This window comes from Sinocyclocheilus rhinocerous, unplaced genomic scaffold (genome assembly GCF_001515625.1).
Source record: "Sinocyclocheilus rhinocerous isolate Xijiao unplaced genomic scaffold, SAMN03320098_v1.1 scaffold869, whole genome shotgun sequence".
Lineage (NCBI taxonomy): Eukaryota > Metazoa > Chordata > Actinopteri > Cypriniformes > Cyprinidae > Sinocyclocheilus > Sinocyclocheilus rhinocerous.
In genome coordinates this window covers 2,322,018-2,335,783 of record NW_015653483.1, presented here as the reverse complement: position 1 = coordinate 2,335,783, position 13,766 = coordinate 2,322,018, and the positions used below count along the sequence as shown (strand labels likewise).

At 36.3% G+C, this 13,766-nt stretch overlaps 1 long non-coding RNA gene across 1 annotated transcript in view; it reads right to left on the bottom strand.

The window, feature by feature from the left end:
- LOC107716357 (uncharacterized) overlaps positions 1–13,766 on the bottom strand; it is a 32,631-nt gene that overhangs the window by 4,252 nt on the left and 14,613 nt on the right. Inside the window, exon 2 of the long non-coding RNA XR_001637198.1 lies at positions 2,727–2,801. This is a non-coding gene — a long non-coding RNA (uncharacterized LOC107716357). The remainder of the gene's footprint in view (positions 1–2,726; positions 2,802–13,766) is intronic.

Sequence of the window (13,766 nt, the reverse complement as noted above, 5' to 3'; positions counted from 1 at the left end):
AATAGATTTTGGTTTGACTGTATCTATTTGATAAATGAAGTTAACCAACTAATACTATACATACTCTTTTGGTTTCTGTACCCCATATTTAAAAATTGTACAAATGCAATAAAAATATCGGTATCGGCAAGTACCAAAAATAAAAGTATCTGTATCGGGCGAGTACTGGAAAAAGTGGTATCGGTGCATCCCTATTGGTTTACTAATAATAAATATAAGAGGAACAGCATAAACTGTTCTAATTGTTTTTTTTTTTTTTAGATGTGTGGTATCTAAAAGAAAAAAAAATAATCTGATTTATTTGGAATGTTAGTTTTGTTTACTTATGCCACTCATGGGCAGATCGGATTGATCCCTGCTTCTATTCTCTCTGAGCTTTTTGCTACTGTATGTAGTGCAAGTAGCAGTCAAATTAATCACTGAAATCATGAACCCATGTCAAACATGTGACTTAGTATGAAATCATTCTGATTATAGCAAAAATAATCCTAACCGCATAGTCAACAAACATCCTGACAGGCAACCTGCTAGCTTCTCTGGATCTGCCTGGCATGCATGCACACAGATTTGTGGGTTTGTGGTATGATACGGAAATGTATTCCTGCACAAATGTCAAAAGACTGCCCCGTTTCAATATTAGATCAAAATCAAAACATGATTAACTTATTAAGACAGGATGTTTTCCTGGCTGCAGCAAAAATCTCAAGGACTTCATAAAGATTTATTTGATGCTCTCGGTCAAATGGCCAGTGTTCGGTGTGCAGTCTCAGCTTCTGACATTCGAGGGTTGAAGCTATTTTAAGGAGACCCCAGTGCCTCTGGTAGGTCCACCACACGCCACTGTACAGCGGCTTCAATAGAGCTGAAGAATGGCTCCATTATTCCCCCACAAACACATATACTTTCACAGAGATCCACCCACTTCTGACCTGATCTCGCTGAAACTCACCACTATCGGAAATTCCCCTGTTTTGTGAAGGTGGGAACAAAACAGAACAGAATGAATCACTGAATAAGAGTGAAGGTTGAAAACAGACCTTTTTAAGAAGATTTTAATGAGTTTAATAATTAATCTTAAAGATTTTAAAGGCTTTTGCTGCCGGCATATGCAAACAAAAACAAAAACACCATCTCAGGTGAGAAATTAATGTGAAGTGAATGTTGTTGCAATATAATGAATGTGGAAATTGCAATGTGATTATTCCATGCATTTTATCATCATATATATATATATATACCTACATACACACACACACACACACACATACACCGCCGTTTAAAAGTTTGGAGTCAGTAAGATTTTGTCTTCTTTTGAAAGAAATTTATACTTTTTTTCCCAGCAAATTTGCTGAAAAAATTTATCAAAAGTGACAGTAAAGAAGAAGAAATAATAAGAATTACAATGATTTTATAAGGATCATATGACACCGAAGACTGGAGTAACAGCTGTTCAAATTATAAAAATATATAAAAATATTATTTTAAATTGTAATATATTTTACAATATTACAGTTTTTACTGTATTTTTGATTAAATAAATGCTGCCTTGGTGGGCATGAGACTTCTTTTAAAAACAAACAAAAAAATCTTACTGATCCAAAAATTTTGCACGGCAATACATTTTGTCTGCAATAAATAAAATAATAAGTCTCTGAACTCAACTAATAACCATATGGTAGCTTTGTAAAATCCTCTACAAAGCTTAAAAGAAAAAAACAAAACAAATTTGTTTCAACATTCTGACACTCACTCTGCCACCAATTCAAACATGAACCCATCTACAAATATATAGCCTGCCCTGTGTGTTTATGCGAGTGTGTGTTTGTGTACATGTGTGGGTGAGCATCAGGAAATACCAGGCCAAGCATTCCAGCTCGTCAGCACCTCTGGACCTCATGTGACTGGAGACTGGACACAGCCCAGATTGTGTGTGCAAGTTTGCTCAAGAAGCATGATAAGAAAATTTAGTAAAAGTGAGGGAGCGGAAGGGCTAAAGGAAGGATAATCTGATATGCATGACTTGTGGTTTCTCCTAGTGCCTCTCTTTTCTTTGCCCTGGCAGAAATGGCAGTTTGCATCCATAATTTACAGGCTTCTCTTCTCCCAGCAATCTGGCCTTTATGACTCCGCCCCCTTGCAAACTCATTAGCATAATGTAGATGCTACTAAAAAAAAAAAACACGCATATTTTCACCTTCGAGCTGTTCCATGTCTCATCAGTACACAAGACCAGGCAGAAAGCGGTGAACGTATTACAGGCTCAAGATGAAACACTTTATGCCACATGTGCTGTTTAGACGAATGTCTCTGACTGCCTGCTAAAACTGATTTTTTTCCAAAGAATCTCACATCTCAGTAACTGTGCCTGCCTTTAATAAATCACGCAAAAAAAACCTGACAATGACGTTGTAAGGGGAATAACAAAGCAGCGAGTGATTTGAGAGGCCCCGCTGCTAATTATGACTCATGTTATATAGAGCGTTCTGTTGCTGCTCAAAAACACTAAATAAATTCGCTGTTTGACTGTGCTCAAGAAATATGAGCGTCTGACACGATAGCGTGCGTGCTTTCCCGTTTTTAGCACCAATTACGCCACTCGAGTTAATTCGGGAAAGTTGTTTTGAAGATAACGCCATGCGAGCGGCACATGTGTGTGCAAATCTGCGATTAGGTGAACAATCATTAGCAGAAATGAGCAGTGAAGGATCATCAGTCAAAGCGCTTACCGGAGGATGCAGTAGATTTCTTTGTTCAGTGTTTGGCAAATTCACTCACATATCCTCATCAATCATAGAAGTGATCTGGAATTTTAAAAAAGAATACATTATATCAATCCTTTGCCAAAGTAAATGGTGTGCACGGTTACATATGTTCTTCTAAGTATTCATAATCCCCCATTCTGTACCTCCCCTGCTTGATAATGTCACACTGCTAAATAAAGGAAGCACACGGTTAGACTCATTCTGCACATGGGATCATGCACCATTATGATCAGTGGCATTTATCAGCTAGTATAGAAGACAATCTAACCGTTATAGCATTGATGATATAGAACAGCAACTGTAATATTTTTCATAAACAACAACCAAATTTAATTACAAGAAAAAAGCTGTCTTTATCAACATAAAAAAATGATAATCCGACAACTGGCCTGGTCCAACTGATCCACTGATTCAAACAAACTGACCATCCGAAGATATCGAACTAAATGCTTGTGGATTTTAGAATTTAGTTTTGTAATGTGAGATATTAGATTTGTAATTTGCATTTTAAATTTTAAAAGTTTGTCTATTTTAAATTGTTAATCTATTTAATGCTGATGTAATGCTAATGTATGCACGGGGGGCGTGGTTTGAGTAACAACAACAAACATTTATATCCTGTCTAGACCACAACACAGGTTATCTACAACGGAATAAATCACACAATGAGATTTAACAACATACAACATCTTGCGAGTTTGAAAGTCATTTTACAACTTTTAATTGACACCATTAAATATTCTGGGAAAAAAACAGAACATGTAATTTGCAGACAAAGCCTGAAAGCTTTTTTAGGACTAATGTAGCACTAAGAAATGCAAAAACTAAATTGTACACTCAACATTCTTAACTCCAGCTCAATTATAACCAATAAGCAAAATCATCCACTGTGATTATTTAATGGACACATCCTCGACTCAAAAAGTCAGGGTTCAAAGAAAATCCAGGATTTCCCACTGGCACTTACGACACATGTGCGCGCTTCTCGTAAAATATGATAATTCTGACATGACTTGAAGGCAGCAATAATCTGTTCATATAAAACTTTCTGTCTTTGTTTATCTTTCTCATCTGCTTCTACAGCTCCACCATCCGTATCCTGTCATGCAACTGTCATTGAGCCTGAATTAATGGATTTATAATCTAAAGGGATCCGTGTCTGATTCTTGGCCCTCCGTATGCGACTGGAGTGCAGGGACTATTAGGTGTGTTTATTGCTTGAATCCCTGCTATCAACCCCTATGGACCCATATAGATGTAATTTGATATGAATATTTCAAGTCAGCTTTTGTAAAAGCAAAACTACTGATATCCTAATGGGATCATGCTTTGACTATTAATTGACTTGTTTATCCTGACTGTATTTCTAATACCCACATACCACTTTTGATTTACCAGAATATTGTAATTGTGTCAGGTCATAGTGTCTACGGATACCAGAATGATGATGATAAAAATAATAACAACTTCCACACAGTATGCTATTAAATTACACTAAAATCTGGTCGGCCGCTGTGACCTACTCATTTATTTTCTTATTTTTGAGTCAAATTAAATTGGACATATCCTTTTAATTAACAAAATGCTCCACAGTACTTGCATGAAGCATTTGAGAACAGACAAAATGTGAAGTGCACATTAACGTCCTACACAGAGAACATCCACCAGTGTTATTCCGGACACGATGCCCAAGGACTTACTGAAATAAGGTTTAGACACGAGGATGTTATAGGTTATTCCTTAAGGACTGCCACTGCTCCAGATTTCAATGGGCTATTACCGTTTTAATTGGTACAATTAGGTTATCGAAACCCACATCTGATGAAACATCCAGCATCATAATCAAATTTATACAAATATATTTTTAAAATAATTTTTAAAAATCTATAAATGTAAAAAAATAAAAGCATTTATAATTTTTTTATAAAAAATAATTAATATAAAATTTAACATAATAATAATAAAATAAATCATTTTTTATAAAGAAAATATAAATGCATGTCTTTCTGAAACATTTAAAAAACAATTAGACGCATTTTATAATAATAATTAATACAAAAACCCTGCATGAACATGAAACCTTCGTGACAGAGCAACAAGTATCATTTACTTATGAAGAAAATATGACCTTCAGGCTGGATGACTGATCTGGAGTCACTCAGCATGAGAGAAACCCATGAGATGGACTGATACTAACAATAAAGGAAAGACACAGTCGGGATACAGGAGGCCGAGACAGCAAAGGCTTGATTATCCACACTTTCACGGTCACAGAGCACAACTTGAGAGCAGTCTATAGCCGACCTCCTCTGGTTCTTGGACTGCAGTGGCACTCAGATGGGCTGCTGGATTGGGGTGCATTGTCTGTGCTCCACACTCATTAGCTGAGTCAAGGAGAGACTTACTGGGGTGTTTTGCTCGCCGGGTTTGTGTGGCAGCTCAACAAGCTCTCCCAGCTGGAGTACGGCTCTCACATCACAGCTGCACACTTACAATTAGTGCAGGTGCAGCTGAGGAAAGACCAGGCACAACACAGACAAACACACAAAGAGAAGAAAACACACACTTACAGAGGTGTTGCACATCTCCGATGAGGGCTGTTGCATGTAAAACAAAGCGCTGATGAGTCGAAAATCAGCTCATTATAAAAACCGACAATGTGTGGGTTTTCTCTGGTTTGGACACTGAAGATGTGCCTGTTTTGCCTAAATGGTAATGACCTTTACATGATAAAAGCTTATTTTATGGCATTCAAATTAACTTACACATCATTAAGAATAATCAGTGTATGATCAAGCATGTAAACACAATTATAATAGATTTTAATATGAATCTTCTTTCATTAGCATGTTCAAATACACTTCTGTTGTTCCTATCTGAACGAAAACTAGCATTCCATTATGAAGCTAAATTGTTCTGGATGAGATAATGCACCAACTGCATCATTTTCCAAATATTTGCAGAGAAAAATAAAAGCCAGGCTTGTGGTTTTCCCCTCAATCTCATATTGATCCAAAGAGCCTTGCTTGCAAAACATTATCACAAAACTGAGCACGGAAACAAATTACATGACAAAAGCAGCCATTGATTTGAGAATCGTTTATTAAGGGGACACTAAAAGTGAAATGAATTCTAGCATTTTAAGCTTTGTTTCTCAGGCACACAGTGAGGCAATGCAGAAAGCTGGAATGCCGAGGCTGTCTTGCATCTGGAGTCGTCTCTGATGCATGCCATAAAAGATGACATTAAGCAGAATGGGCCGGCAAAACACACAACATGCAGATCTGAATAATTCATTTAGGGCTCAACCCACTGGAGGGACATGTTTTTTTCCCAATTGGTTTTCTACATCAAAATCAGAGCGTATATTTGCTCCGACTGAAAAAAAGGCACAACATGAACATTCTGCGGACATACAAATTAGCAAGCAGGTGTCTTCACATGTGGTGCAGACCTTTATTTTTCTCTGTACAGTTCAATAGAGACTGCAGACTGCAGACTGTTGTCTGCCTTATTAGGCTCTTTTCCAGGGGCAGTGGGTAATGAGACTTCACACAGACAATAAAAAACTCACAGCCAATCACATGAGAGTGATGCAAGACATCTGTCACCATGTTTTCCGCAGCTCTAATTTACTCAGTAACTGTAGTAGGCAAGATACACTCTAAGAGGGTTATCAGTGAAGAAGAAAAAGCTAATGTCAGACTGCAGAGTAACAGTTGCAAGCTTTTCCATGTTACAAGGCACAGCTTTTAATAATAATATAATATAATATATTATATAATAAATGTAAGTTGCATGATAATGTTTGTTTTTTCAAAGAATATACATATAAAAATCATGCAATAATAATAATTAGTAGTAGTAGAGGTTGTTGCACTAGTAATAGTATTGAATATAAGTATTGTTTATATACTTCTAAATCGTTCTAAATATATCTAGCTAATCTAGCTATGTATTTATATATAAAATAATAATAATTATTATTATTATTATTTATATAAAGTTTCATTTATATAAAGTTCATGATTTTAATAAGAATTTATTTTTAATTTGAAAAATCCCTAATATTTCCAAATTTATCATGTCCATTTAATTCCTGTATACTGTAGACGAGTTTCAATCTAAGCAAAAACTTTCTTCTCAATCAAAAAGCCTCTTTGTCAGAGACAATTGCAAACAAGTGCAGATTTAAAAAAACATTTAAAAAGCATCACTGGCAGTAAACAGATTGACGAAGTTAAAGATCCAATGATGCAAAGTTCAAATGTATGCATATGAAACCAGAGAGAGCCATGAACAAAATCAAGATAAAGGAACAAGAATCAAGATTGAAAATAGTCACACAATATCTTTCCAGCAAACCGAGCACTGTAATCCTACACGTTTCAGCAATATAGCTAGAGATTTTTAATTACTTCGCTCGGCAGCTGGAAAATGCCACAGTAGCCCAAAAGTTCACAAGGCCCCTTTTATTCAAACTCCAGTTATACAGGCAAGCGTCCAAGCCTGCCAACCACTAAGCATTCAGCTGGGCCTCCACCAGCGGGCCAAGTCAAGCAGACAGCCACAGCCATGCGCACAAGAGCGAGGGGCTTGCTGACACATCTACAACCCTGACGCAGGGCAGAAAAATGCACAGGCCCACTCTAGCCTTTTCTTTGCGGCCGAGCTTGAACGTTCCCAACAATTACAGAGCTATTTTCTCTGAAAGGGCAATTCCCTGTTTATTGGTATCCGCCTGTCAAAGGCTTTCCCTCATCAAATATAAGTCAACAGCAGGTTCAGGCCATCAATCTAACCTTCGGCATGCCTGACACAAGAAATCTCTCAGCATTGCTCTGATTTGAATTCGGCTCCCACAGTTCAGATGTCACTGATACTTTGGCACACATATACATGTACATTTGACATGCAATGGGCCTATACACACATTTAAAAAACAAAAGTAGAATAATTATCATAATAATAATAATACAAATATACTAATATACACTAATACTAATATTATTATGCATTATTCACAATATGCCTCCGCACACATTAATATATTTAAAAACCATTAATAATAACATTCATAACAATAACAAATAATACTATTAAATACATTAATATATATAAAATTATTATTTAAAAATCTAAATATAAAACAACAATATATTGAATATTTATTATTATTTTTATGGATTTCTTTCCTCATCTTGTCATTTTGGTGCCTTAATGTGAGTTGTATGTAACATGTAAATAGAAAAGTTTACATTTTCCACTGACTGAGGCTGAAGTTCCAAGTCGGAACAGATGTTTTCTTTAGTTGATGGCTGATTCAATTTGCTCATGTCACTTATAAAGGCGAGGTCAGACTCTTCTTTCAATTCAATTAAAACTGCATATTATGTTGCATCTCCTGAGAAAGTGACTTTTGGTACTCGCATTTGGCAGTGTTAAGTGTTATTTTTGGACCCTGACTGTATCTATATGACAGGGCTCATTCTCAACACCATGTGACCGTCTATCATTGCGTACACTGTCAACATGAGGTGCTCATAAGATATAACTACCACAGCCCTGGAATGTGATCGTTGCCATTGGATGTGGTGGTATCATGACCTTATTGTCATTCTTCTCTGCTTTCCTATTAAGCGCACTGCTCTCAGTAACTTTCGATGAGTCAAGCTGCCTGACTGACGCACTCCAATTAGGCCTGGGCTAGCAGAGCCCTTAACTCCAGCACACGCTGTACTTCAGGCATGCACGCAGCCGGGCCTTTTTAGCCAATGACAGCAGGGTGACGGTGATGACATTGAGATGGCCTGCTTGGAAGCCTGAGGGCCGCACTAAGGAGACAGAAATATCTCCCATTGACAGACATGGATACATGGTGCTACGCGTGCAGCTGTCTAAATGTTGCCTCTTTTTGTCTCTCGCTCGCTCTGGCACTATCTTTCTCTCTTGATCCCGCACTCACTCTCTTGCTCACTCTCATTCAATCAACTTAAGCACACTGACTTTTTGTCTGCAGCTGAGGCGAGGGGTCAGCGTTCGGAGGCCAACCTTTAGACACAAGCATTTGAGATGAATGAGGTTGGGGCGGCGACTGGAGCCTGAACACAACCCACAGACAACCTCAGACGTTCTCAATTAATCAGGTCACGGTGCAGGGAATAACTCACTCTCTGGTATCTGGGTCTGGACGGTACAACAATCTACTGCAACTCACGCAGCCATGTAGCTATTTGCCTCTCAAAACAGTTGAAACTGTGCTTGTGCATGTGTGAAATATCTGAGAACGTCAGCGGATAGCTTGTGACACTTCACCTTTATAGCTGAATGTGTCGTAATGCTAAGCATTACAACTTGGCTCCAAAACTCTAACCAGTCATATTAATCTTACAAAAATGTATTCAAGTATTGTTACACCCCAAAAAAAAATATACCGTATTGGCCCGAATATAGACAACACGCATTACATTACGTATTTCATGGCACACTCGTTTTATGCGTATTTGGCGCCACCTAGTGTTGTGGGTGTATTATTGACATGTCAAAGTCTAGACCCTGTATATAAGACGACCGCGTTTTTTCAGATGTATTTCCAAGAAAAAAACATCGTCTTATATTCGGGTCAATACGGTATATATATTAAACCCATTTTTAGGACCAAAAATGACCAATTATGCAGTATATGCAATATTTTACTAACAATGTTAAACAATGTTATTTTTTCGCATTGCAAAAATGAATTGAGGTCAAATATGCTTAAATGTAATGAAAATGTCACAAAGTAAAAAATTATGGAGTCAGAAAAAATAAATAAATAAAATTATTAATATTATTACTACTACTACAATATAAATTTATAAATAAAAATATAAATACAATACGAGTATACAATATTAATATATATATTTAAAAACATTTAAAAATATTATTATATATATTTATATAGATTTAATAAAACTATAATATAAAATAATATAAATTTCCATTAATGCATTGAGACAATGTTCTGTGATAGCAATAACAAAACACTATTATATTTTACTAATTAAATATTGCTATTCATTTTTCGCATTGGAGAAATGAATTGAGGTAAAATGTGCTTATCCAAAGAGAAAGGACAAATTGAAATCGCATCATATGACCCCTTTAAAAAAAATGAAGCAAAGCAAAAAATCTTGGTGCTGAAGAATGAATAAATAAATTCATTAATTAAATTATATCATTATTATTCCTAAGATAAATATACAATAAAAATATACAATATAAATAGAATATACCATTATGAAACAATTTAAAACAAATGTTTAAGAATTGTTATTATATATTATAAATAATATAAAATTCTATAATATAAAATGAGAGCCAAGAACCAGCAAGCTACCTATTTCAAAAACTGTCCTATTCCTGCCATCACTTCCATTCAAAGAGTTCTTGAACTCCTTAATTTAAGCAAAATTCCACACTGTAATCAGAAGTTTAATAGACAGTTAGCTAGACCCTCTGCTAATTAAACGCGTATCAGAGGCCCCTTCTCCCTCCCTCTCTGTGCTTCATTAACACAAGCACAAAGGCCTTAAACTCAGTCTGGATGTCTTTCAAGCTCTCCTCCTCTGGAAGGTGTGGGGTTACAGGAGGCCTCACTGGAGATGGAATCATTTTCATTCAGCTCTTGAATGCCCTGCTGCTTTAAAATGCATACCACATTCCTCTTTCCTCGTAGACATTCAGAGACATCCTTACTGACACTATAAAATTTCCCTATCATCTCAGCTCCTTAATTGCTTTGTTACGGCAGTTCTGAGAGAGTGAAGGCCGCTACACATCTGCGGATCCTTCTGGGGGCCTTGAACCAAAGGTGGCACCAGGACCCAACCTGGGGAGCCTGGGGTGGTGGAACCAAGAAACTTGGAACATGCGTCTTTCTTTAAGGAGTCTATAAAGAGCTCAGAGTTGGAAGGAGAGAATGAAAATATATGATTGGAGGGGTAGTACGAGTATGCTGGACGTCAGATACAAGCAAAATGGAGGTTTGTCAAATGAGAGCATCCAATCTGGTGCACGCCACCTGCTACGGATCACACATAAAAACTGGAAGTGCAATAAATACACATTTTAATGTTGGTCTGGGCAGAATCATAATAGGCTGAGATTTTCTATCCAACAGACTGCATCCGTAAATCAACTCCAGATAGATCTGCCAGCGAGCCACACCAACATCGTGAACGCCCTAAATCACCAGCAAATAAATGAGAGAAATTCATATAATCAGTGCAGCTGGATGAGATGGCTTTGTTTGAGTTCAGCCTCCACCCCAATAGTTCTCAAGCTCTTCCAGGGATCCAGACCAGAACAACTACTAGGAAGCTATTGGCTCCAAAAATGAAACATTTAGGAGCCAAGTGACTTCTTTTAGATGTCTGAGGGAAAACTAATTGAAGGATCACTTCAAATTGTAGATGGTTGAATACTGAATTAAATTAAAATGAAATAAAAAAAAAAGGCAGCACTGATTAGAAGTACCTACATAATTTCCAGTGCCAAAAGACTGATGTGACTGATCTGTTGTGAATATATATATATATATATATATATATACACATAAATAATAACACATTATATGAACAATCATTTAGTAATTAGAGTGATGTTAAGTCTGACACGCCTAAAATTAACACCACTTCCAAATGCAACAGAACCGAAAAATGATTCAGTGAGTGAGTCAGTAACGGCTCGGAATGATTCACTGGATAAATGAGCCTGATTCAAAACACCATTCTGAATCTTTTTAACTGGCTCAGTAAAAAGAACAAAGTGGGAAAAAGAAAAAAAAGATTCTAGGTTTTATACGGTCTTATTATAACTTGACAATATATAATATAAAGCTAATCTTTGACAGTCTCTATATTAAAATGATATTCCTATTATGCCAGCCAGATTTCTCTTATGCATATGCACACCGATCTGCTTCGAGAACCTATATCTCGTACATCTCAATCTGTGTAACACTGTGCACTAGAGATAATATCTGGAGACGCATTCAGATAAGTAATTCGCATATCCTGTGCAGATGAATAGTACGCAGGTTTGTAATTGTGTAAGCAATGCAGTGATTTGTTTTTGGTTCACTCAGACCCTGAGGGCTGGCACCCTTCACACGGCACAGCCCGGGACTGCCAGGAACTACACAATTTGTGATATTATTCAAATGAGCACATTGTTTTCCTGTTTACTGACACGAATTGGAGGGGAGAGACACAACTCAACAAGATTAAATCATTCAGAAACAATCAGCCTCTGCGTGAAAGTAGCATTTGAAATGTATTGCTCAAATTATTCAGAGCCATTAATGCATGTGTCCACTCTTGATGCACTGTATATTACACTCATTCATCATGGCTGCATAGCCTGGCAGGCTAACAGAAAACATCTTTTGTAATCATATAGCTTCCTATCAAGGGTAGCAAACATGTCTGTGCATTTAATGATTCAGATGTTAGTTTTTATTGGCGAGCAACTGACAAAGGAAAAGTTTATATCTCACTGTTGTGACAACCTATGTGTAACAATAATTTCAAATGGTTTTTAAATAAAGTCAAGCTTCTTTTTTTTCCACTGTGGAACATAAAAAGAGAAATAATTAATAATGTACAGGCCATTCTTTTCCACACAAATCACAATAAACAAAACCTAAAGCTCTGAAGTTCCAAAAAAGACAAAACATTTTTGCAGTGAGCCGTTTCTGAGTTTCTAAAATCAATAGTTTACAAGACTACATCGCACGCTCAAATGTATGCTACACTGGAACAGTGTTCTTGACTATCAGCTTTGGCATAGTGTCAAACTGTGACCCCTATCAGGATGCTAGCTGTCCCTGGCATAAACGCAACACAGATGCAAAATCCTCTGCCTCTTGACCTCCAGAAGTGAGATGAAGAACATCCCAGCCTAAGCTTTCATTTCCCATTTACACAAAAGACATATTTCCAGAGGAATCACCACATCTGTCCCGCATTGAACAGTCAGTGCTCTTCATGAATGCACTTTTGGCATGGGTAGAAGGGATATTTCAGCTTGTTTCAACACCTTCCATTCAAAAGGGGTGTTGAACTTAATCTGAGCCAACAAAGAAAAAAAATTGAAGTAACTCGATGGCAAACCTCCATTAACAACAACAAAGTGCCAGTATATAGGCAATTCTTGGCAAAGCTGTCTTATTTGACTGAGAGTGAGGCTGATGTATTATAGGAGCAGCTTTGTTTGGTAGCTTTTTTTGTGATAAATCAATTTTTGGTAGATGTATATTAGGTACGCAGATTTACAGTCAAACAAACGGTAATAACAGTAATAAATTAATTTTCTAATTTTAATAAAAGGTTCATTTCTGTGAATCGATTCATTCAGATGAACGAAAATTAACAAATAATTAATTACCTGAAAAGAACTCAGAGCATTTTTAGTCTTTTTGTGGAAAAATATTTACTAACATGCTGCTTTTCTCAAGTTCAACTTAATTAAGCGGTTTTCTAGTTCATTAGATGTATTGTGTAAATTTAAATTAATTGCTGTGACTAATTAAGATCATTGTTGTTTTTTCAACATTGTTTCGTCAACATTGGTTTTTATATGCTTTTAAGCAAGGACGCATTCATTTGATCAAAAATAATAGTAAAGATTTATAATGTTACAAAAATATTTTCCACATAAATGCTGTTATTTTTAACTTTCTATTCATCAAAGAATCCTAAAACATTATCACATTTCCACAAAAATATTAAACAGCACAACTGTTTCCAAAAATTGATAGGAAATGTTTCTTGAGCACCAACTCAAAAAAATGTGATTTCTAAAAGAGTATGTGACACTTAAGACTGAAATAATAGACCTTAGTCAGAGTAACATTATATTTAATTTTTGCCAGGAAGGGAAACAAGGGGGGGATCTGAGGGATAGAAGTACAGGGCATTCATTGGATTGTACAATTGATTAACAGCATACAGATAGTTC